The following is an 11847-nucleotide window of genomic DNA, read 5'->3' as shown; positions in this document are numbered from 1 at the left end:
AGAGTATATATATATATATATATATATATATATATACAAATATATAAAAACACTATGCTCATTATTATATCAGATGTGTATGCATATGTATGTACATATATATATATGTATATATATATTTATATACATACATACATACACACACACATAAATATATATATCATCATTTAACATCCACTTTCTATGCCAGCATGGGTTGGACAGTTTGATCAGAGCTGGCAAACCGGGGAGTGGCACCAGACTCTAATCTCATTTCTATGGCTGGATGCCCTTCTTATTGCCAACCATTTCACAGAGTGAACTGGGTGCTTTTATGTGGCACCACACAGGAGCTGTTATGTGGCCCCTCATGGATGCTTTTATATGGCACCACCACAAGTGCTCTTCACCACCAAAGGAAACAGTCTTAAATGCTTCTGCTACAGAGTACAGGTCTTCTTGAGGTATACACACACACAAGAAAAGGCTTAACATATTTATTTGTGCATCAAATAAATAAATATGTAAAGCCCATTATTTATGTCTTTTCTTGTATATCACTCTGTAATATTAACTGAGTAATGCAACCATAGATTTACAAAGTCAACTGATGATGGACTTCGACTTCAGATCTTGCTTAAGGATTACCTGGAGTTCTATACCAATCTAAAAGCCTTTTCTTAGCATAGTGTATTTGTATTACTTTTAACAGAGAGCTTAAGAAATATTTTGCCTGGATTAATAATCCCTTATTAATAACTCTTTATATATATTTATATATACAGGGTGTCCCAAAAGTCCCTGATGGGTTTCAATTATTAATAACTTCCTTAATTTTACAAGTAAATGCATGAAATTTTGATACAATATAAAAGACATAATGGAAATTAATATGCACAAGTCAAATTTTGCAACACCACTACATCAAAGCACTACTGTAGCAACTGCATTGTTTCTCGCAGTATGAGCAGTCGCTCCATCTTGCTGGAACCATGTTTGAGATCTACTTTGAATGGCCTTCACAATCTCCAAACTTGACTAGCCCAGATTTTTCTTGTGGGTATACCTGAAAGAGAGGGTTTATGTCAACAAACCGGAGACCTTGGTGCAACTGAAGGAGAACAAAAATAGAGAAATCAGAGAATTTGAATTTATGTGACATGAGCATAATTTCATCAGAGAAAAAAGGTGTACCTTGGGATGTTATATGTGAACCTATCAATTCATTTCAGCAGACGAAATTTGTAATTAAATAATTGAGCATTAATTGAAATGGCTGAAAGCGAAGATGACCAATTTGTTAATAATAAATAATTGTTAACTTTCTTATCTCTATTTTCTTCTCTTCTTTTAACTGGATATAAACTATATGCTTAATACATACCTATTGTTTTAAAGGAATTTCATTCCCCAACAATACTAGGTATTGAACCAGTATTTCCTTGGATGCAACCATCCCTTCGCAAGGTTAACATATCCTCTAATTAAATTTATATATATATATATATATATATATATATATGTGCAATATACCCCCTGACACTGCACATGTAACTGTTGGTGAAGGTTCAGAAAGTCAGTTTGACAATAGACAATCAAGTATCAAGTCAATATAGTTGAATTTACAACAAAATGCTATGCTTCACTTTGACAAAAATAACTTTTATTCACACATAGTTAACATTAGCACCTGTAAGATAGTAGTAACCTTTGTCTACTTCAATGTATTCACCCACACACTGTTACCATGAATACAACAGTAGTCAAATGGAATGGGAGTGCTATTGTGTGGACATTATGTGGAACACATGACGAGGGAACTCCTATATGGGACAAATAACTACCAAATCTCTCTTAAACCACACCTTACTGTATTAAGAAAATGGGGAGAATATATTCTATAATGCAGTAGAGATATCTTTAGTTATTCATGGGCCTGAGTTCTATTGGAATGAAGTGGATTGCAATCCTATCAGAATAAGATGAAATTAATCCTCAACAAGGGGGTTCATGGGGTCTTGGATTTCCTAGGCCCTAGTGTCGCAGCAACTATAACATGTACCCTAAGACGGTATTAAGTCCAGGGTACCCTATTTCTGAAAGATAAAAAATATATAAAATAAAGATGTAAATAAAAGATAAAACTGGGTGGATCATGGCTTGAATACCTTTAACTGTTGGTTTGATCCATCAAGGATGACCTAAACAACAACCACCTTTACTCATTTGTTCAATTATTCAATCTGGAAAAATGGGTTAGGATCCATAACTTTGTTGCCTAAACAGGAGACAAAGGGGTAACTGAACTGTTTTCCTTTAACAGGTTTAGTGGTTGATGGGAAATCAAACCACAGGAGTTATTTTTCTGTGATGTATGTATAAGCATGTCAACACTTCTAACTGGAGTTATTTACTGCTCCTCAAACCACTATCAAAACACAAAACATTTTGACATCTTCAGAGCTGCATCTAGGAAAACTGCCACTTACGTTTTCATTGCTGGTGACGTCAATTACCCCGAGATTGATTGGGAAACCTTTATTTGGCTGCAAAGTGCAAATGATTTCCTTGATTTAGTGCTGGATTCAAGCTGTCCCAAGAAGTCACTTCCCTCACAAGAGGTGATAACACTTTGGATCTGCTCTTTAGCATTACTCCTGAAATGGTTATCAATTTCATACCGAGAAACTTTTGGACTAATCTGATCATGCTATGATCATAACCAATCTGTTTCTTACAACTAGAAACAAAAACCATCACCACCTCCAAACTGCTCACTTTGACTGGAACAAAGCAAACTGGAACTGTTACAATACCAAAACTGGCTTGATTTTATGATTCCAGAGATGGCAATACTGCACTTTAGAGCATCTTCAATTCAATCTGGGCTGCATGTGAAGCATTAGTACCATGCAATTGCTGTAAAAATCTCAAAAGTGTGATTTGGTACACTGCAGTAGTCCAACTTGCCAGGGAAGAATGCTGTAATGCTGAACAAGAATACAGACTATATAGAACAGAGGATAATAGAAGAAGGTGCCATAGATCATCTAACACTCTCAAGTAGGTGACTAAAAAGGCAGTGCTTGAGTTTGAATTACATAGAGCAACCAACTCAAAGTGATCTGTAAATACGTATGTTTGAAACAGAGGCCTCACTCTCCAGTTGACCCTTTTCACAATCCCCACACAGGTCAGATTATTGATGATTCCTAAGAGTGTGCAGAACTTATCACTGAATGATATGCTGCATTTTTACTGTTGAAAATCCCAATGTACCATTTTCATCACCTCTGACAGTAAATTCTAGAACATCTGTGGAATTTACACCTGAAATACTGTGACACCATCTCAAGAATAAGTACAACTATGCCTCTCCTGGTTTTGATGGTGTTACTTACCTTCTCAAATATGGCAGGCTATTTCTTTTGCATCATCTTTCATTCTCCTCCCAATTCTGCCTTAACTGTGTTGCACCAGAGCAATTGAAAATTGCCAGTGTCATCACCTTGTTCAAAAAAGGGTGATAATACATCACTTGTCAACTACTGTCCAGTCGGTCTTACTAGCTGCATCATCAAATTGATGGATTCCTGTGTTAGAGAAACACTGTAGAACTTCTGAAACTCTCACAACCTTATTTGACCCTTACAATTTTGATTTCTCCATAACTCTAGCTGATGTGGCCAACTCCTTGAGTTTCTTGAAGACATCAATCAAATCACTGATGGTGGCTCATGGATGGATGTTATTTATCTTGACTTTTCTAAAGCCTTTAATTCTGTGCCACACAAATGACCTAAGATAAAACTCTTTGCAGTGGGTGTGAGAGATGATCTTTATAACTGGCTGAAGTCCTTCATTCTCAGTCGAAGAGGGGTTGTGACGGTTTGAGAATGGCATTCTGCATCCTATGAGATAGCATCTGGTGTACCATAGGGATCTGTTCTTGGACCCCTGTTGTTTGTTGCATATATTAATGACATAGATGACAACTTGAAGAATGTTACAGTGTTGAAATATGCAGATAACATCAAGCTGTACCTGGAGATAAAAAGAACAAATCCTAAATGCCATAGATCTTTCCGACAATCAGACCTGGACACAATGCAGCAATGGATTACTGACTAACAACTCAAGCTGGCAGTGGACAAGTGCAACCATACATTTTGAGAGGAAAAATCTAGTTTTTACATACTCCCTCCACAACACCAATCTTAAGAAGTCTGCTAGTGAATGTGACCTGGGTGTTGTGGCCAACAGCGATTTGCATTGGACAAACCACATTTCTAAAATTGTCAAGAAAGCCAAGGGGATCTTAGGGTTACTCAGTAAGACCTTTGTCAGCTGCTCTCCAGTTATTTATTTAAAGCTGTATATGACTATGTTACATCCACACTCAGAGTTTGCATCACCAGTCTGGAAACCCTGTCTTGCTCAGCATATGAATCTTCTTGAAACTGTTCAGAAACTTGCAGCCAGTTGAATACCCACTATCAGGCATCTACCATATTCTGAACATTTTGCTTTCTTGCATATGGACACATTAAAGCTCTGCTGTCTAGCATCTGACTTGGTAGAAACACACAAGATTATCAACCATCTTTCCAGCAACAACCGTGGGAACCTTTGGAATTCCATGTGTCTAACACCCATAGTTATGCTTACAAAATCAGAAAACAGTACAGTGCCCATGACTTTTGAAAGGAATTTTTTCAAGTTCAGAATGGCTGAAGCATGGAATAAACTACACACATCACTTGTTAGCTGTCAGGACACCACACTCTTCAAAACTTTCATGCTTCCTGAAATTTACCAACACTGCATGTGATGTTCCTTTTTTTATGACTCATTCACTGTTCACTTTCCTGTCTTTTTGTGCATTATTCTCTGCACTGTACATACATTTTTGGCTACTTTTCTGAATAGTTATAGTGTTTGTGAGCACTAAATACAATAAGCTTATTATTATCATTATTATTATACAAGACATTCAACCAACTACCTACATGCTGATCAGAAGTAACCTGTGACTCTACAACAACGTAACCTCATAGATCTATATTATTAGTTTTGTTGAGAGTAAAAGTTTATGTGATTCTTTTAAGTTTAAACAACATTAAAGCAGTTCATCACGATTTGACATGTGATAGCATTGATATGTTAATGAATAGTTTCAGCTTTTTCTCACACTCTCTTTGTCTCTTCTATCTCTCTCTCCTGTTTGTTGTATTTAAGTTGATCTGTCACTAGTATAAAGCAACAACTGCATTAATTATATGACTTATGGAAGTACCTGGCATTGCTCGGGTAGTGAACATGCAGAAATAGTTATTTGTTAAACTAAAATGATTTAACTTATCACAAGATTTTTATGAGGGTCAGCTGAAAAGTTCAGAGGCTGGTCAAGATACTATCCTGGAATGTGACCAAATGAGGTTTATTTTTCAACATAGTCCCCCTTGTGGTCCACACACTTTTTCCATCAGTATTGTATTGCTTGGGTCCCATTGGTGAAGAAGCTTTCATCCTGGTGGTTAAAAAAAGTCATCAACAGCAGATACGACATCATCATCATTGTGATACTGGTTCCCAGCCAAGTGTCTTCTCATGTTGGGGAACAGATGATTGTCAGATGGGGGCCAAACCAAGAGAATAGGATGGGTGATCAATCAGTTCAAAGCCACAGTCATTGAAACCAAGGACTTGTGTACCTGAGCATTTTCCAGATGAAACAAGACCGTTTTTGTCAGTTTTTCTGGGAATTTGGTCTTGATAGCCTTTTGTAACTGCCTCAGCAATTTGACATGTTACTCTTTATCGATAGTGTGGCCCTTTTGAAGAGAGTCGATAAACACAATGCTTTCTACGTCTGAAAAAAACTGAGGCCATCACCTTCCCTGCAGATAAAATGACCATGGCCTTCTTAAAAGCAGGTGAAGAGGGATGTTTTCACTGCATGGATTGTCTCTTTGTTTATGGCTCAAAGAGATTAAGCCAGCCCTGATCCTGGGTTAGAAAACATTCAAAGAAACCAGATGGATCTGTTTAAATGCCAGATTTTCCTGTGATGTGATCATCCTGGTGTACTTTTGAACAGGTGTAAGAAGACACGACACTCACTGAGCTAAGTTCATTGTGCAGAATATCCTCAACTCTCTCACAGAATATGCAAATAGCATTAGCTATTTGTTTTATAGTCATAATAAAGATATCTCAGATATGGAAAGCCTTTGACTCTGTACCCATATGTGGATGCTAGAAGCCCTTCGACTTGCTAAAATTCCAGAATGCATAATCAAAGCCATATCTCACCTGATTCATCATCTTGGGCCACTATATTGAAATAAATAAAAGGAGTGATTGTATTAACACTGATAAAATGCAATATTGCAGAGGAGACAACCTCTCTGTGAGGGTATTCATACTTTCAGTAAACCCTTTGCCATTTATGTCGAAGAAGTCTGAGGGGTATTTCATTGGTTCACAGGGAGGCAGAAATACCAAAATTACACATTGCTTCCTTGCGGATGACTTGAAACTGTATGTCAGGAATATGCATGAAATAAAAAAGAGCTTTGACCTGGTTATAACATTCTCAAAGGATATGGGGCTGTAGTTTGGTCAGGATAAATATTCCTGTATGGTTTATGGTTCTGAAATGAGGGAGAACTCAAGAAACATTTCTAGTTTGATAACTGTGAATATATGCCCAAAAGATTTGCATGATTCTTCTGCAACAAATCATCAGGATGCGTGCATATCAGCAGAAGACCTCACTATGATCATGTTGAATATAGAAATCAGTTTAAATGGTTCAATGCAGCCAGCATCTCTCTTACACTTTCCTTTAATATATATATTATTTATTTATGCTCCCTTTTCAAGCCTAGCCAGGCTCATGGGCCTGGTTTCCTGGTTTCTGTGGCGTATGTGTTCCCCCCAGCTGGATGGGACGCCAGTCCATCACAGCATTACTCAAGAAACAGGAAGAAAGAGTGAGAGAAAGTTGGGGCGAAAGAGTACAACAGGGGTTGCCACCACACCCTGCCGGAGCCTCGTGGAGCTTTAGCTCAATAAACACACACAACGCGCGGTCTGGGAATTGAAACCGTGATCCTACGACCGCGAGTACTCTGCCCTAACCACTGGGTCATTGCGCCTCTTTAATATATATAAGCAGAACACAAACACTGCACTGTTTTTAAAACTTTCATTCCTAAGACAGTACATGAACTTTTTCTCATTTCAGCACAATTTTGCATTTCTGAACACTAAATATGTACAAAATCTTATTTGCTACATGTCTTTTTTGTTTCTGTATTTTGTATTTTAATACTTGTCTTGACTGATGTATTATTACCAGTTAGAATTTTACAATTTAGATTTTACTCAAATGTATATGTGCTGTTCTTTATCTTGTGACACTTATTTTTCGCACACAATTTTGTGCAAGTTTTATTAATGTTGACGTTTTGTGGCCCTGTAAATTTCAGCAATTAACATTCTGCACGACACCTTATTCTACACCTCCATTTCATTTCTCTGTGTAATTTATTTTATGTCTTTCTTTTCCCAGTTTTACCCATTATAACATCCACATGACATATCATTGTTCTTTGGCATTGCAATGATTTTGCTACCATTTTATTTTTGTTTGCTTCTTCACTGTTGGGTAAGTACTGTAACAGAGCTTAGAATTGAAACTGTGTTAGCCCAGTAATGAGAAATAGACCACAGCACATCAGATGACTTGCCTTGTATTCTAACCAATCATGTTTCAGCTACAATCATTCAAACGTATGTTTTCTAGTGGAATAGAAAGGTATGAACATACATTCATAATCTAGATATCTCAGATATGGAAAGCCTTTCCACTCTGTACCCACACATGGAAGCTAAAAGTCTTTGACTTCCTAAAGTTCCAGAATGCATAATCAAAGTTATATTTGACCTGACTCTCTATCCTGGACCCCACCTTAAAGTTAAGTACAAGAAGCGATAGTATTATCATTGATAAAATGCAATATCAAAAAGGAGAAGACAGTCTCTCTGTGATAGTGTTCATACTTTCAGTAAACCCCTTATCATTTATGCTGAGGAAGTATCCCATTAGTTCACAGGGAGACAAAAGTATCAAAATTACAGTTTCTTTGTGGATGACCTGAAACTGTCTGCCAGGAATATGTATGAAATGAAAATGATCCTTGAAGTGGTTACATTTGCAAAGGATATAGGGTTGAAGTTTGATAAGGGCAAATGTTCTTATATGGTTCTGAAATGAGGGAAAACTGTAAACTAGACTAGCAACATCTCCATTAATAATTTAACTGTTTCTCCTATATCTGATAAGGAATGTTAAAGGCACCTAGGGGTAATTGAAAGCATCTTGTCATTTGAAGGCATGTAAATAAAGTCATTCTTATCTCGAGTTGCAATTGGGTACCACCAGCAGATTCCTCATTCTTAACACATGTTGTCACAACCTCTCTGTTGCCACATCTAGCCTCTGTCACAGATAACGTGAAAAAGTGGGAAGCTTTTCTTCTCACTCGCTGATGTGATATCATCTCTCTCCCTTTCCAGTCTTCCTCCCATGACATGTTCCCCGCTCAAAAGATCACAGATCCCCTGTTCTGTCTCATAATCGCCCATCCACCTGGATGGGGGTGGGAGGGCGATGTTCTCTTTGAGATTGTAGGGTCATAGGGTTGCCTTGCCCCTCCTCTTCATCATCAGAAGAGCTAATCACCCTTTGAATATCCAGGACGGGATGCAGCATTCCATCCACTGATACATTATTCAGACTACGGATCATGGTCACCTTTCCAAGAACACCGCATTCAGCACTTCTGTAACTTTGGCAGCAGTCTCTGCCCTGATTTTTCTCCATATAGCCATTCACCCTGGTCCACAGTCGACCAATGAAAGGTACACCTTTCCCCAATAGTGCATTACGTCAATGGCTAACCTCTTCCAGTCTTCCTCTACCTGAATCTTTCTTGACTGTCCTAGCCAAAAACAATGTCCTGTCGACCCCCATATGGTGCATGTTGTGCAGCCTTCTTAGTTCTGTGCCCTTCAGCTGACAAACTACTGCTATCCCACTCGGAACATCCTCTACTGTTTCCAACCAATGCTTCATCCATTTACAGGTAGAGATTCAGTGCACTGCTTTCTAAGTACAATGGCATAAAGCTAGCCACATCTATTTCCTGCAGCTTTGCCACGAGACTCACCTTCTTCATCCAGACCACTAGATTGCCTTCCCCAGTGAACGGTCTCAACACATCACTACCGATTCTGATTTTTATAGCCATCACAAAAATAAATAAATAAATAAAAATAAAATGAAGAACAAGAGCAAGAGAAAAATATAAAAAAATCCACTTCTCGGACGTATCTTCATAGCTGATAACAACGTGCCGAAATAGCATGTGGTTTGAAGGCATGCAAACAAAATTATTCTTACCTCGACTGGCAATCAGGTATTTCCGGCAAATTGTTCAATTCTTAAAATGTCTTGTCACAACCTCTCTTTCACCACGTCTTGCCTCTGTCGAAGATAGCATGAAAACGAGAGAAACTTTTCTTGTTTCTTGCCGACGTAACGTCATCTCTCCCCCACTTCCGGCCTTCCTCTACTACACATCTTACGATAGTACTTGTAACTTACGTTTTCTAGTGGAATTTCCATGATTTTCCCGCCAAAAGATGTTTATAGATATAGAAGCAAGAGTTAATAAAAGAGAAGCATGAGCGTTTCGTGTGAAGATTGGTTTTGTTGTTGGTCGCTGCTCGACTTTGGGTTAAAAGGAATTGTTTGTCCATGAAGATATACTTGTAGGAAAGTGGTTATACACCATTAGGTGTACACCGCTTCCGTACATTAAATTTCTAGAAGATACAACGGAACGCAGATTCTGAACAACATAACAATATTTATTTACAGTGGAATTCAGTAGCTCGTCGCCCTCGGTTACTGAGACGCCTTCTGAATGATTTTCGTGGTTATTTGTGAAGCTCTGGTGCTGACATGTGAGAGAGCTCTGTTGGACGTCTTGGCTCGACGGAGATCAGCCAACGAAGAGACTGAGAAAAGGCGCCAAAGCTGGGTGTCGAACTCTACGCATGCGCATGAGACTCTTCCTGTATTCCTTCCGGAACTAGTCCCTGCGCATGCGTGGATAAAACTCCGGACATTGAACATATAACAGTCGTCTGCTATAAGTTGTCACTACATACTTTTCTCACCACCCAAAACACGAAGTTATGGCTGTGTAAGTTTTAGTCAAAACGCAACATGTTCTTGTCTCTTTACTGGTAAACACTGATACAGTAAACTTTTTAAACATTGTAAAATTTTGTCTATAAATAAATGGCCATAAGATCTAAAATAGACTTGGTTTTATATGTGAAGCAGCATACAGCCAAATTCAGCCCTACCGATCATTCAACATCCAATTTATCAAGTTACACGTTCCTGCTTACCCACTTGTTCCTGATGTAAACTGAATGAGTTGTACAGAGTATTGTCCAGTGAAAAACTGCAACTGCGAAAAGCGAAAAGCTTCAGTGACAGTGTTGAGCTCACATTTGTTCAAAGCATAGTAAACTAGAGTGTGTAAGAGATCCGCAAGAAGATAAGTTACCTGGACGCGCTGCTTGGCCCTGGGCGAAAAACAAATCGTTCGCCATGAACATGTAATTTTCCCACATCTCACAACATGAATAAGTAACTGTCAAATTCCTAGTAAAAAAAAAGCCATATACAGTAATCCCTCGCCATATCGCGGGCGGTTCACCTATCGCAGTCTATTTAAACTTACGTTAATTCCTCTGTGGTGTTGTTTTGAATTTATAATAAAGTTAATATGTACAAATTATAAAAATAATAAAAAAAAATACAGTACAGTACTGTTTCTACTTCGCGGATTTCCACCTATCGCGGGGTATTTTGGAACGTAACACCTGCGATAGTCGAGGGATTACTGTAATTTATTTCTATATCTGTACTGGTAAGCAATAAAACAGCCTTCAGTAAGTACAACTATAAATATTGTAAAGTAATGCGTAAATAAATGGTCTCATAAAAAAAAATTTCAAGATAGTTTGGGTTATTTTCGAGGAACAACACAGAACCAAATTCAACTTCACTAATCATTCATCACTCCAGCTAACAAGTCTTGCTACATATCCAATTCTGATAATGTATTGTCTTTCTGACACGGCGTTATTAATTTAAGTGATGACTGTGTTTTTTTCTATAAGATCTTTCGCCATCTTGGCATGTTTTCTTTAAAAAAACTTTTTGTGTCGAAGCCAATCATTTCCTAAAACCTTACATGCCCTTACTCGAGCCATGACCTCGTCATGTAATCAACCATATAAGTACGAGCTTTGTTTAAGGGCTTAGATTTTATAGGAGAAGTATATATTGAATCGACATCGTGCTATTTTATCTTCTTTGTTGGGATGAAAAACAATCCCATAGAATTTAAATAAGAACACAAACGACATAATTTATTACCACAAAGAATTACACTCTTTCGTTTCTGGAATTCTTTGTTCTCGTAGTTTATCAATAAAATGTCAATTTATCGTTGAATCAATGAATATTGGAAATGCATATGCTATAATATAAAATTAAAATAAGGATTTCTCAATAAAATGAAAGGAATCAGGTGCGTATTTTATATCGTTTGATAAAGATCCACATATTTATAAAATGACAGAAAGCACAGCTTTAATACAAAAAAGTAACAAAAAAAAATCATAACATAACCTACTTCTTTTTGACATTGTAAATACTATTAAATTTACTTCTTTAAAATAATTCTATCTGCTTTAAAAATTTATCTTTAAAAA

At 37.4% G+C, this 11847-nt stretch overlaps 1 long non-coding RNA gene across 2 annotated transcripts in view; it reads right to left on the bottom strand.

Moving 5' to 3' along the window:
- The window catches only part of LOC128247024 (uncharacterized), an 18148-nt gene extending 7936 nt beyond the window's left edge, over window positions 1-10212 (bottom strand). The window contains exon 1 of one of the 2 annotated variants that reach the window (XR_008263434.1): window positions 9452-10212. This is a non-coding gene — a long non-coding RNA (uncharacterized LOC128247024). Of the gene's footprint in view, window positions 1-1363; window positions 1458-9451 lie in introns of those variants that run through there. The other variant, XR_008263433.1, reaches the window with a different exon arrangement.
- Window positions 10213-11847: the final 1635 nt, after the last annotated feature.

Source organism: Octopus bimaculoides, chromosome 1, assembly GCF_001194135.2.
Source record: "Octopus bimaculoides isolate UCB-OBI-ISO-001 chromosome 1, ASM119413v2, whole genome shotgun sequence".
Classification (NCBI taxonomy): Eukaryota; Metazoa; Mollusca; class Cephalopoda; order Octopoda; family Octopodidae; genus Octopus; species Octopus bimaculoides.
The sequence above is the reverse complement of the archived record's forward strand: the minus strand, read 5'-3'. Positions and strand labels throughout refer to the sequence as shown.